Genomic DNA, 14,639 nt, shown 5'->3' with positions numbered 1-14,639 from the left:
ATAATAATAAAAAAAATCAATTTCAATCCTCCTAAGATGAAACCACTGATGTGTGCAGGCTCTGAAGTCCCAAAGGTAATCCTACAAGAAAACATGATGGTGTCCTCCATCACTGTGCTGAGGTACTGTTAAAGTGCAGCAAAATCTCCTATGAGGCACAGCCCAAGAGCAGCATCTACATCAAACCCCACAAACCATAAATCTGAACTTGCAGACCAAAGTGAATGGTGTGTTAGAAGGTGTAATGGACAAAGTGAGAATGACAAAGGGGCAGGGAATGGCGTGGTTGGGATAGAAATAAACAATGGCCATGAAGCCAGCATTAATTCTACCTACAGCTCCATTTCAAGAGTTGCAAAGTGCCCTTTAGCTTAATGCCTTCACTCCTTTACATGTCAGCTTGATGAAAATTAGCTGAGGAGTAAACAGAAAAGATAAAAATCTCAGACAAAAGTCGGAATATTGAACTTACTGGTGAAAACTCCCATTATTTTTGAATGGAACAGAGAAGAACAGCTTGATACCAGCGCTGTGGGGGGGGTGGGGGTGGAGAAAGGAAGAACAATAAACAATACCACGGTCCATAGTTTGCACAGTGCTGCATCTCGCAACGGAAACATACTGTGAGACAGCTTGCGGGACAAGCTCCATCAACGCTAAGTAATTTTTATTCCGTTTGAGTGGTTGAAAACAATAAACATGATTAAGTGATTCAGACGTGCATTCAGAACGCAGACAAACGGCAAAGAGTTCCAAGGACTCCGCTTTCACAACTACTTCTGGGGAAAGACCTCAACTTCACTTGGAGCCGCACAGCGCAACAGAAGTTGGCACTGGAATTAAAAGCACCCCATCACCTAGGGGGAGGGGGGGGGGGAAGACAAGCTTTGTAGGGTGCTCTCCATCGCATTGCTGGGCCATTCCTTGGGTATTTAGGATGGAGAAGACCACCGCGGGCAGCACCCAGAGGAGAAGCGGCCGCTCAGCTCCCCGCGCGGCTGTCCCAGCCCCGCAGCCGTCTGCTCGCAGGTTGAAGCCATTCGTGCCTCCCCTGCCCGTCCGCTGCCGGGAGCAAAGCGGGTGGTTCTGGGGATGGTCTGGGGGGCAGCGGCCCCTCAGCTCCCGGCGCCATTTCCCCTCCGCGCCTCAGCGCGGCGTCTCCCACCCCGACTGCGCCTTCACGGGGAGAGCAGCGACGGCGCAGCCCGACCACCGCGGCGCGGAGCCGTGCCCGCTGCCCGGGGAGCTAACAGCCCGCGGGGCCGAGGCGAAGCCGGCAGCGGAGCGAGATCGATGCTCCCAGCTGGGGGGCGGCAACGACCCGCGGAGCGGCCCCGGCCCGGCTGGGGGTAGCAGGGGAGGGGGGAACCCCGCACAGCATCGCAGCGCAGCGCGTCCGGGGATGGAGGAGCTGAAAATCAGCCGCTTCTTCCCCTGAGACTTGGGGGAAACCCTCAAGTTGCCACGACATGCAGAGATTTCAGCCCCTTTCCTCCTCCGGGTGGCGAAAAAAAACTTCCACCGGAGAGCCCCTGCCTTTCCCCGGCAGGGAAAGGGCCCCTCCGGCTGCGCTCGCCCCGGAGGACGACCCACCCGGCATCCGCGCTGCGAGCCGCTTCCTCACCTGCCCCAGCGAGCCCTCTCCTCCGCGCATTCCTCTGCTCCCCATCGTGGGCGCAGCAGCTGCTGTTATTCCTTAGGATACACATGGCTCATCCATGCTGGGAGAGCCGCCTTCCCGCGCCGTCTGCCCTCTCCGGCCCCGCCAGCGCGGCGCTGAGGCCAGAGGGAGGGGATAGGAAGGCGTGCGGCGGAGGAAGGCTGCTGCCGGGGGTCGGTCTCCTCCTCCTCCCCCTCCCCCCCTCTCGCAGGGCTGGGGACGGGGGGCGGCCCCTGTCCACGCGTGGAACCCGGCCGTCCCTCGGGGCTCCGCGGCCGCGGGGTTCGCCGTGGGGAGGGGTCCGAACGCCCCGCTGTCACCCCGCTGCTAGCGTGGTGTTTTTCTCATGGCTTCTCTCAGTCACCCGTGAAAATTTAATGAGGCATTTAGGGCTGTTACCTTCAGAGTCAATGGAGGAAGCATATTTAGCCTAACGCACTTGCTGCCGAGCCAGTAGGTCTATTGCAGGCAGATCAGAAGTCAGAGGGAGACGCTCCTTTCAACACAAAATTCACGACCCATTAAACTTATTCTGTGATAACAGCCTCTTTACAAACGGAGACCATAGAAAAGGGAGGCTGTCATGCACTTCCTGAAAGGATTTACATACAGAAGAGAAGTAGTTGGTGAGGTTACTGCTATTTCACTAGCGTTATCTCCAATCGAGGCATAAAAGCAGCTCAACTCCAGTTAACTGAAGTAAATTACTGAAAGAAAAGCTTTTTGTAGCTGCCAGATCGATGCGATTCACCTCGAGGGTCTGGGTGTTGAGGAGATGGCTCCAACCTCATTGGAAGGTACCAGCAAGACATCGTGCGGAGTACACCAATAATGCTCCTTGAGATGGCCATCAGGTGTTCAAGGCCAGGTTGGATGGGGTCCTGGCAGCCTGGGCTAGTATTAAATGCGGAGGCTGGTGGCCCTTGCTTGCAGCAGGGGGGAGTGGAGCTTCATGATTTTTGGGGTCCCTTCCAACCCGAGCCATTCTATATGATCAGTCAGTGATCAGCACGATGCTCACTAGGCAGAAAGATGCTTACAGGCTGACTTCCCTCCAGCTGGCAGGTGAGAGGTCTGCATTGACATGGCGAATGTTTTAGCAGGGCAGAATACCCATCCATGAGGCTCAACACACGCAGATCTGAGAGCACTCCTGTTTATTTTCCTCAATAACTCATTCCTTAACACATTAGGAGTTAAGCATAACAGGTACAGTCATCTAACAATCTTTACTGTGTAAAAAAATAAAAACAACAAACACATTTCAGAAGTCATACCATAGTTATAGAAGCATGTAGTGGAATCAAGACTTCTACTATAGAACTGTTTTCTTCCATTCATTAAAGAAATGAAAGGCAAGCTTATCAATGGAACCCACTTATTCTAATGTGGGTTTAAATAATCTAAGTCCCTGTAGTAAAATGACTGCAGCAATGTTTTCCACTGGAGTGAATTTTGTCATCTCAAAGAGACAAGAGACTGAAGAAAAAGTCAACAAACAGAAGACACTTTTCCATCAGGAAATAACAGCATCCTCTGGATGACATTCGGCCATGCTTGTCTGTAAGCATTAAGTCAGACAAAATGTTTGCGAACTTCAATTCTCAAAAGGCACATTTTGTGTTGGGGAAACAATCATTTGAGCTGCTCTCCATCCTTGCCTGTTGCACTGTAAAATGAAGTTGCATTTTTCATGCTGCTGACCTCCCTCATGTCCTGCTTTTAACATAAGGGTGCTGGCTGTTAGTGAACAAGAGCAGGGACTTGCAGTAACCATAAACTCCATTCCCATGTTGGAAATTTGTGGATGCAAGTCACACTTGCTAACAATATTTTTTAAATATAAAAGAACATACTTGCTCACAGCCTGTAATAAGAATGCAAATGAACTTGTAATTATACTATGCAATTTCCTGCTTAAAAAAAAAAAAGGAAAAAAAATGAAAAAAAAACTATGAAAGTAAAACAGACCTGAAAAGTAATATGAGCTGCAGTTCTTCATTGAGTTCCTCCATTATGCAGGAGTTAAGCAGCCTGCTATGTTTTGATACAACATATTTTTAGGCCATAACTTCACAACACAGATTCTCATATGGGAGCATTTATATGGTCAGAGTTCCTCCTCTCTACTGAAAAAAAACATGAGCAAGAGCAAGAAATGTGGTGTGGAGATTTCCACAGGCTTCTTTTGTTCTGTCTGTGAAGCTTACTTAAACACAACGTTCCTATGTTCTCCTGACTGATGAGGTACTGCTACACCATCACAAACAGGGATAAAACACCTACTGTAGGCTGAACACATCATTTTCAGGAACCACTGAATAGCTACAGATAGGAACCACAATAAGTGGTTCTCTTAGGCTATTTTCCAACAGGAGCCTCAGCACTTACTGAAAGGAAAGCAGTATCACCTTCTTAGCTCTTGATGAGATTTGAGCTAACAGGATCACAAGCTCGCCAAGGGTTCCAGCACTTGTTAGTGGAGACAGAGATGAGTTCAAAGATACAACTGAGAGTCCTGAGCAAATTATTCAAAGAAATACCTCAAAATACCCCCAGAATCCCCACTGCTGATCCCCACATACCTGGACCTGAAGTAATTTGGTTTATTACCCAGTTTACAGTGAGGTCTGCAATTGCTAGGAAGCTGCAGTAAGGAGTACTGCACTAGGCACGAACATCTGCCTGGTGGTGAGAGAAGTCACAGGAGAACTTCCTAATGGAGTTTTCTGACTTCCTAAGAAGAGGGTACTCACATCACTTCTTGCTTCCACCTCACATGTTGGTTAATCAGCACCACACAGGCTGAGATGAGCTGGTTTCCTTTCAGAGCCTCAAATAAGTCTCAGATAGTCTCAATAAGACTCAATAGTCTCATAGTCTCAAATAAGGAACATTTGGTGAAAGATAGTTTACCTTCCTAGAATTTGCTCCAGTTATGCAGATTTTAAGTGTTCTGCTGGGTAAGGAGAAAGTTTTCTTTCATTTAATCCGCTGCGTTTTGTCCAGATGCAAGCCTGTGTGTTTATCATGTGAAACATTAAGGCAGTATCCACACCATAAAACTAACACCAGCCTGCATAATTGGTAAATCACTAAGCCATAAAACCTGTGAGGTTACTGTCAGCACGTGTGTGTAACAGCCATTAGTATTAATGAGAATTGGGCATTCTCTGAGACAGAAAATGGGGGGTTATTTTCATTAAACTAATTCATGTATCTTGAGTTGTGATTACAAGGGGCTAGTGAACAATATGACAAATAAGTTTAGGGAGATGTTAGTTGAGGAACTGTAGGTCACGCTTGCAAAGGATCGAGGAACAAAAGATATTTGTTGCACTTTACAAAGTGCAAATCTTGCAGTGAGTTTTGAAATATCTGATGAGAATCTGCCATCGTTTCTGTTGTTAATGTCTCATTAAGATACAGAACAATGTGCAGACCGTCCCTTGCCAACTGAGTTTTCAGAATGACAGCTTCCTCACAAAACCACTCTTTGCTTTTACTCATACATATTGTAACCCACAGCAGGATCATCTTGATGGCTCTCGAGATATTCCATGTGAAATAGCTCCTGACACAATAGTGCTTCCAGTTTTAATAAGTTCCTCTAAAGCAATTAGGCAGTGGCAGAAAATAATACCTGCTGCATTATCAATAGTAGTGGTAGTTACCAGTAGTTATGTAGCCCCTCATACCTTTGTAGTCACACAGTTAGTTCCTTAGCCATTTAGCAGAATCAGTCATGATTTGGTATTCATCCTGCATTTTATCAAATGGAAGGAAACACAATTCTCTATTTCAGCTCTCTCATTCCATTAAAGGTCTCCTGTAAGGGATATTTTCTTAAAGATACTTACTAGGCTAATGGGTCACTGAACAGAGTACACTGCTGAATACTGCTCTTGCCCTTCAAAAAGATCTATGCAGAAAAATGGCAGTGCTGCTTCACAGGAAATAAGAAGCCCTCTATCTTCTGGCAGTGAGGTTTTTTCATATCAGAGAATGGTTATGATAATTCCTGACCATACAGTGCAATCTGGTGAAACAGATGTATGATCCTGAAAAGTCACAGACATCTGTTAAAAGCCAGCACACGAACATACTGCAAATGAAATTTAAGTCTTGAAAGAGCCAGACACCCACCACTGGCTTCTGATGGAACTCTGCATGCTCCTTCTGCATCATGGGCTGATCACTGAAGGAGTTCTTCCTGTCATACTTCTCAACAAAGCTTGCATGATGGTATAGTTAGACATGCCAAAAGTTTTCAGGGGTCTGGTTCAAATTCCAGCCCTGTCACTGACCAGTTGTGTGACCCTGGGTAAGTCAACCAGTGCTTTTTATCTGTCAGTCTCTACCACACCTATATACCATATCTACCATGAGACTTTCTCCACTTTTGTTTTGGAAAGACTGCAGAGACTGAAAAGGACATACAACACCACATACATGCTAACCATTGCTACAGATGTGACTCTTTGATTTTGAGACAGAAAAACAGCAAAGAGATCTTTACATTATATCTGCCAGTTCCTGTCATTCTCCACCACATATTCAAAATGTCTTGAAAATTCCCCTTGAAAATATTTCAAGTTGAAGGAGGGAAGATTTAGGTTGGATGTCAGGGGGAAGTTCTTTACTATGAGAGTGGTGAGGCGCTGGAACAGGCTGTGGATGCTTGGATGCTCCATCCATCTCTGGAGGTGTTCAAGGCCAGGTTGGATGGGGCCTTGGGCAGCTTGGGCTGGTATTAAATGTGGAGGTTGGTGGCCCTGCATGTGGGTGATGGGTTGGAGCTTCATGATCCTGGAGGTCCCTTCCAACCCTGGCCATTCTGTGATTCACATGATTCTATGAAAACACCGCTGAAATTTCCATAATGAAACCTCCTTCCTCAGTTGCAAACGAACAGTTCCAACATACAGTTTACCACTACCCCTCTAAAATCAGCCTTCAAGCAAAGGGTAATAAGTGGATGCCCACCTTGCCAAATCATGGAAGTTGTGGAGGCATGGCAGATTAAGAAGCGTATTATTGCCGAGACGCCCATGAAAGAGCCGGCGATTCGTCAAGTACAGAGATCGACTTCTTCACAAATCCAAACTGCCTCATATTTCAAATCCTCTTTGGCAAGGTGCATTTCCCTTCACAGCCAATTAACTGCAAACTAATTTAGAATGGGTTTGCTTTTGCAAACATTGTGTCAGATTCCAACAGAGAGCTTGTCGCTAAGAACATGATATACGCATGCATTCCGAGTTTCCATTGTTCTGTCATCCCCTCCAGACATCACTGATGATCCACACAGAGAAACCTCTGAATTTAATCTCCTTTCTAGAAAAAGTTCGGGGATGAACAAAATTTTCAGCATCCTTCAGCTACTGAAAGCCCACGTGTTCTGTATTACTTCAGAAAGCACTAACAATAGTTGTATATGTGTAAACGGGCAGTAAAGGATATCTACAATGGAAAATCTGTACCTCCTATGGAAAATCTACCTACCCATGAGAAATGCTTTAAAAAGAACTTTGAAATTTGGCTTTATTCAGAATTAGAGAGTAAAAGGGGCAGAGGGGTGGCAGCTTTGAAGATCTGCTTGAAATTCTCTCCTACACTTTTTTCCCTTTTGTGTTGCTCTGTACCTTTAGCTGCATTGCTTAAGATTTATTTTTTGCTTTATATGAAATTGAAACAAAATGAAAGGTAGAAGTGAGCAACTTTAGTAATTTGTGATATCTTTCCCTTCCCCACCAAGTTAATTTCTAGTAATCGTGATACACATCTTGAAAAGAGTTCTATTTTCTGTAGAGGAGCGAGGAGTCTGCTGCATGACTCAGTGGCAGACAGATAACGTTGGGTGCCTACCATTTCCCGTTGCAGTTTCCCCATCCCTGACATCCATCTGGGCAGCAAGAGGGAATGTGAAAAGGATCCACAACATGCTGCTGAGATCCCCATCACCGCACACACGCACAGCTTGATCTCAGTGCCCCAAAGGGCCCTGTGATGAAAGTGTGCTCAAATGCTTTGTGCAGCCAATAACACAGATACGTATTTCCAGGTGTCCAGGTTGGATGGGGCCCTGGGCAGCCTGATCTAGGAGTAGATATGGAGGTTGGTTGCTCTGCCTGCAGCAGGGGGTTGGAACTTGACGATCCTTGGAGTCTCTTCCAACCCATTCTATGATTCTACATAGCCTACTTGAACAACCAGTCAACACACTTGAACTCCCTGAATTTGAGCAATACTGAAACTTCTTCTATCTAAGCATACATTTATCTTCATCGTTTCTTTATTTTCAGACGTTAGCTTTACAATCAAAACCTTCAGTCTTTGAGGTTCCTAGAGATCTTGGCTGTTATCACGTTCTGCGAATTTGACAGCAAAAGACTTGCTTGCCATTGTAAAAATCTTTTCTTTTTTGTTAGAAAGAGACAGACAAACATGATATTTAGGGCTGCGTTCCCCTCAATTTCTGCCAAAATAACAGCTATTCAAAAGACAGCAATTGTGTGCACTGAATGTCCTCAACAAGTACGGTTGTTTTTCATTTCCTCCTATGTCACATTACATTTTCCTCTTTATATTTTCCTTTAAATATTTAGACAGAGCAGAGAGTTTTAAACGTGTCATTGACACAAATAAATGTTTAAGTAGTCGTTCTACCCTGGGTTCAGCTCTTGTCAGATCTGATAAGTCAAATATCACTGGATCTGGTCAGTAATTGGATGGAAGACCTCTGAGGAAAACTCGAGTGCTGAGGTAAGAGGCACTAGTTGTTCAGTAGGTATTTTTCTTAACCTCAGACTCATCCAGAAAAATGCCCTCAGCATGGTATTATGGGTGATAGCTGAACAAGGCACCTTTAAATAACATTAAATGTAGAAAAGATTCCTAACAATTTCCTTTGAAAGCTGCTTCACCCATTTCCGAGTCAGCTGAACCCACTACTACATACAACTACCTTTGAAACTGTGAAATCAATTCTTAATCATTTACCTTTTAAGAATAAAAAACACTTAGAAATCTATTGTTTAAATAGGAACAGCTACATTTATTTGCTTTTACTGCCCACACTTCTGACGTTTTCTTTTTAGCCTCTCATTACATTGTGAGCATCCAGCTCAGCTCCTGGGACTTCTCCTTTTGCCACCTCTGAACCAACATTGGCACTTCAAAACGCAGATGCATTCCCTCATTTGTTAATTATAGACTGCCTGGATATGGCTCCTTTGTGCTGAGCAGCAGTGGGACTGAGTCCATAGGGCCATCCCCATACCCAGCTAGCTCTGCAGCCTCCAGGCTGTGTTGCACCTAAGGAACTAAGGAACATGAGGCTGCTTCACCAACAACCCGAGGACACAGGTGTTAGCAACCAGCAGGGCTAATGCTTGCAGTTCAAACACAAGATCTCTCGTCTTCTGGTACCCCTGCAACACACCAAGGAGTTAATACAGAGGTAAAAAGTAGTCCCTGGGATGCTGGTTTGCTCTTTGTCCAGCAAAAGCTGCACCCTGGGGCTCCCCATCCCCATGCACTGCACAGCACAGGTTTGCAAAAGGTCTGGGCAGCACACCAGGGCTCATCCCAACATATTTGCCTAAGCTGATGTTTTCATACGTGTTTCAAAACTTGACAAATCATGTTTTCTGACATTTGGTATTCGTATTTTTTTTCCTGTTCAGGCTTTCCAGGTAGAAGTATAAATTGCAAGTGCCAGCTTAGCAACTCAGTGCAGTAATATAAATCTTAAAATTACAATTGAAGTGAAGGATATTTGAAGCATTTAGATTTTATAATAAATTTATAGATGTCAGCCAGATCAGGGCTTCATTTCTAAACAGGTTTTTACTGTTTACCTCAAAATATAATCCTTCACTTAAAAGAGATTATAACATTAGCTTGACAAAAAACACAGGTTTAACAACTCACCTCAAATGCACATTATTTATTGGTATCAGAAAACTGCTTGGTGGCACAGTTTATGTTCCTAAACGCCTACCTTACTTTTATTTCCTACTTTTCTTATTTACATTCAGTAGGAAATTATGAGAGAGCCAAGACAGAACCTACACCTCTCAGTTTTGGTGTCTTCTTCAATCCACTGCTTCAAAAATACGACATTTTAAAAGATTACTAACAACCAGGATTTCAAAAAGACCTATGCTTAAGGCTCAGTTTGTGACCATGCTGCATATACAGAGAAGGGGCAACAGTTTTTCAGGTTTATCATTTCTCTGGCATTTCTGTAGCAAAGCAGTTTTTAAGGTGGTATCTCTCCAAATCAGAGCAACATTCAACCAATCAGAAAATACTTGATCTGAGGGTCACATTCCAAGTTTAGATGCTAAGGAGGCACTCTTGCAACTTTCAGAAGGCTTACTTTTACATATATTGTGCATCTGAGATTTGAATCTGTGTGCCAACCTCCAGCAAAAGTGACAGAAACAGAAGCATCAGTATCCGGAGAAGTTACATCAAATCACAGTTATGAAAAGAATGAGAAGAAATGCAAGCTATTGTTAAATCAAATAGCCCATTCCTTCCTGATGCCTTCATTTCTCATGTATATCTTCCCATATATTGGGGTTTATTTCCTCAACCTGAATTTGAAGAAACTCACCAAGATGTATGTCAGCCTTCAGAGCAGATTAAAATCCATGTTGTTTAATAAGCAAGGCTTTTGAGCTTGTAACATGTTCATTCTGGACTTCGAATACACTGCAGATGTGGGCCTTTTGCACAGAACAGAATCTTTCCAAATTTGATTAAATGGATAATGGATTACTAACAATCCATAGCATTCAACTGAATAGTTTGTCTGCTGAAACAGAAGTGTTTGGGACTGAGAAAAGTCAATAAATAATACAGCTCAGGAGTGGGTGGAAGCTAGACTAGATCCATCTGGTCTGTTGATGAGGAAGAAAGAGCTGTAAAACACACAGCATGACCAGGAACACATATGCAAGGGTGCATATTGGATGAGAGAAAGGAAGCATACAGCTTCCTCAGCCTCGTGCCCTTCTGCTAACTTTAGATCCGTAGTCTCGTATGCTCCAGTCCTGCGTGTTGTTGTCTGTATCTATTTGCAATATGGAATTTCCCAGGAGGGCACAACAATGACTTGAGTTGGAGAAAGTTAAGCTCACGAGAAAATATGCTGAAATTAAACGGTACCAATAAACAACAGTAGAAGTTGCTAATATTTTCATCCCAGTAGCCATAAATCCATCTTCCCACTTTTCCTACTCTATTAACATCTTTTTCTAATCCATGAGGGTTTTTGCTGACACAGCTACTCATTGCTTGGCCTCCAGAATAGGGCCTGGAAATCAACCCCCCCCTTCTCTGTGGAATTCTAATTCGCTACACCTTTAGAGGATGATTTTGCACTGATTTCAGGAAGCAAATGCTTTGTATGCGCTTTGATGAACCATCAACCATTTTAGATACTATTCAAACTCACCAACAGATTTCAAAATGAAACAAAATCTACCCCTCATCACACGCACAACAGGATATAACAGATGTCACAGACAAACACAGCAATGATAGTTTTCATGGTTGAATTCAACGATTACTTCTTGCTCCACTCTGGACTCTGCCATAAAGCCCAATAAAATGAAAGACAGACCTAACCCAGGAGCCCAGAGTAAACTTTATACACAATGACTAGCAATGCACAAGCCAGAAAACCATCCAAATACGCATCTTCACATTAAAACCCACTCAAGAGTTAGGATGTATATAATCTTGAACTCCATGAATGCACTGTATCTTGCAGGAGCAAGGAAGGAGGAACACTGCTGCAGAATGAATAAAAATTCTGGCTCTTCTGGGAAGAGCAAAGAGCATTGTGCCCATATTGTACAGTATAAATTCAACTCTCATCAGTAATACTTCCAGGCAAGAATGGTATCCCGCTGGTACTTCCATCACTGCCCACTTGTACTGCATCTTAAAAAACGACCACGTTTGGCAGCTCCTTCCAAAGCCCCCTCTAGATGAAAAGCCCAATGAAGATCCTTTTTTCAGCTCATTGCACAGGCACTGTACATGGTTTTTCTATGTAATTTTCTCCTGCAATGTGTACTCAAGGTTAAAAACGCTGTCCTTTCTCCTTGGTGATATCTGTCACTGAACTATCAGAGCATACACGTTAGAGGACTTGGCAAGAAGACAGTCAAGTGATGCAAAGATGGGCCTTTGATGCCCAGGATGACCTTAGTGCATTCCCTTTAAACATCATAAGCAAGGGGATGAAAGCCACTTTTCTTTTCTGTTTGGGGGAGGGGGTGTTAAGCAGCTATTTGGGTACAGTAGCCTTCACATTTATTGCAATTATTATAGCCTCTAGAAGCTTCAGCTGGGACTGGAATCCCTTTAAGATGAGCAGTGAACGACATTAAGCAAGAGAAGAGCCTTGTGTCAAAAAGGCAAAAATGAAACACAGACAGAAAACACGGTAAGAAAACATCTTTCTCCCTGTCCCTACAGTAAGGAGCTTTGGGGCTTTGAGAATAATTGAGCTTTCTGCTGGAATCACTGGGAAATCTATGCAAAGCCAAGCAGGAAGGAAGGACCCAGGCCTCTGCCTATGCTGGTATGATGCTCTCAGTTCAGAACCACTCCTCTATGGTGCATTGCTCCTCTTCCACTCTTCCAGACACTGCAGCTCTTTGGCATTGTGCACAGCCTTTGAAGGGACGTTGCAGACCAGTTAATCAGCATTCATAAAGCTAATTGCCTACACATTCTGTTCTGGAAAAATGGCACTTTGTTAGTTTCTCCGTGTTTGTTACAAAGCAGAGGATGAGGAGAAAAACACGAGTTCTGGACTGTACAAATATTAGCTGTAGGAAGCATTCAGTCCAGACATCTGGCACGACCTCCAGCTCCTCTCTTATACGTGGTCTGCATTTCCAGCCAAGAATGTCCATTTTATTCTCTACTCACCTAGGCTCATGTTTGAATTCTCACTGTGATTTAAACATCACCACAGAGAGGAACATTAAAGCTCAAACATGACTTAGAGCACAGTTTAACAACAATCTTTTGGGAACTATCTAATTTCAGCTAAAAGGGAGTGGGATTAAATGCAATTAAGGGCTCCCAATGATGTAATAAAGGCGTCCAAAAAATCAAGGCAAGTGGGCAGAAAGCAATCACCTTTCTGTCTAGAAACAGTAAAATAATGAAAGACTTATTGTTCTTGGGGTCATCAAGGCCAAAATGTGCAAAATGACCTTCATTAAGTCATACCATATACTTTTGCTAGGGGACTGTTCCTACTGCATCTGCTCCTTTCAATTTGGCTTGTTTGAGTAACAAAGCTCCCAGTGATCATCTAAACCTCATTTGAAGCACCTGTGAACAATTCATTATATTAATATAACAGCAGGGGAGGAGTACAGATACTAACAAATAGGTTGTTGAGCAGCTTTTGCTGCCAAGGTTGCTTTACCCAGCAAAGAAATGTCTTCTCCACCCAAAAGCTGGGGGGCAGTTGGAGACTGGGATCTGCTGTACCACAACCTGTCAGAGCACACATCTGGCAATAGAGGAGGGTGTAAATTAACTTCTCCTTTCCAAACAGTTGATAAAATTGTGTTCAATACTTTGGAGAGACTCCAGTATGATTTGAAACAATTTGTTCTCTGTTAAAACAGAACAAATGTTCTCCAGCTAAAGGTGGCTATGAAAAGCATTTGGTAACGATTTGTACCAGCTGGGCTCCTCATTACTTAGAATAGATTTGTGTAAATCAGCACGTAAAATTAAGCAAGTGGTCAATGCCTCTAAGTGCATTTGGAGGTAGCTTAGCAAAAGCAAATATCTGAACTTTTTTGCATTTTTCTTCCCATTCTGCAGGTTCAGAAAGCAGTTGTGGTCTTGTTTTATTTTTAATAGAAGAGCAGTGGTTAACATCCTTTTAATCTATTTTTGGTCACATTTTGCAAATGTCAGTGAAAAGCAAAGGTCAGCTGGGGAAAATAACCAGTATACCATGGATCAGTACAATTACAGAGCAGAGAGCAACATGGGCTTATAGAAAAAGCTCACAAGGAGAATATATCTGTGCTATTGGATATGCATGCTGCAAAACATCGCTGATGGACCAGCGTAGCTAACACCTTCCAACAGTACAAAAATAGATACTGGTTATGTTACTAGAAAATCTTTTTCCAAGCAAACAGGAGAATGTCATGCTTGGAATTCATTGCCTCTTTTTTCATACTTGGGCAGCTTGACACAGCCTAAATACAGAGTTCTGTCTCGTATTGCCCTGTATCTGCGTTTCTCTGATGGGTATGGGAGAGCTTCCACCACTTCAAGGCACGCCATAAGCTTGGATGAGTCAGTGCTGGTGAAGCACACAGAGGAACCCCGACAGAGTGTGCAGTTAATTCTGAAGTGGCTTCCTCTGGTGGATCTGGTAGCAAGTTTGTTACTACTATTGTTCTGGAAGGCAAGAGAGTGGTGAGGTGCTGGAGCAGCTGCCCAGTGGGGTTGTGGATGCCCCATCCATCCCTGGAGGTGTTCAAGGCCAGGCTGAATGGGGCCCTGGGCAGCCTGGTCTGGTATTAAAAGTGGAGGTTGGTGGCCCTGCATGTGGGTGATGGGTTGGAGCTTCATGATCCTTGAGGTCCCTTCCAACCCAGGCCATTCTATGATTCATATGATTTTATGACTCTGTGTCTCAAGACAGTAGAACTGGAACAGACATTGCACTGTTTTCATCCCTTAATGAGAAGAACAGGAAATGAAAGACATTGCATATACCAACAGCCAGGAGGGAGAAGATTTAACACAGAAATTAATACTATCAATATAATTTTATGTCAGTATAGTAGAGTAAACAAAATCAGTTTTGAAACATCACAGCCTCGCATTTTCTAAGTCACTATAGGCACGGATTAAAAGATTAAGTTCTTTCAGCCAATTTTCTCTTTACGAGACAACCTTTTTTTTCTGT

General features: G+C 43.8%; 1 protein-coding gene across 7 annotated transcripts in view; it reads right to left on the bottom strand.

Annotated features, from left to right (window-relative positions):
- The window catches only part of DAB1 (DAB adaptor protein 1), a 245,280-nt gene that overhangs the window by 126,611 nt on the left and 104,030 nt on the right, over positions 1-14,639 (bottom strand). For 2 of the 7 annotated variants that reach the window (XM_048947040.1, XM_048947037.1), the window contains exon 1: positions 1,625-1,956. The exons of 1 other annotated variant lie outside the window; for it this stretch is intronic. The gene's annotated coding sequence lies outside the window, so the exon portion shown is untranslated. Of the gene's footprint in view, positions 1-1,624; positions 1,961-14,639 lie in introns of those variants that run through there. 4 more of the 7 variants (XM_048947038.1, XM_048947041.1, XM_048947039.1 and 1 more) reach the window with 4 other exon arrangements.

This window comes from Lagopus muta, chromosome 5 (assembly GCF_023343835.1).
Source record: "Lagopus muta isolate bLagMut1 chromosome 5, bLagMut1 primary, whole genome shotgun sequence".
In the NCBI taxonomy this organism is placed as follows: Eukaryota; Metazoa; Chordata; class Aves; order Galliformes; family Phasianidae; genus Lagopus; species Lagopus muta.
This window is presented reverse-complemented; position numbering and strand designations above follow the sequence as displayed.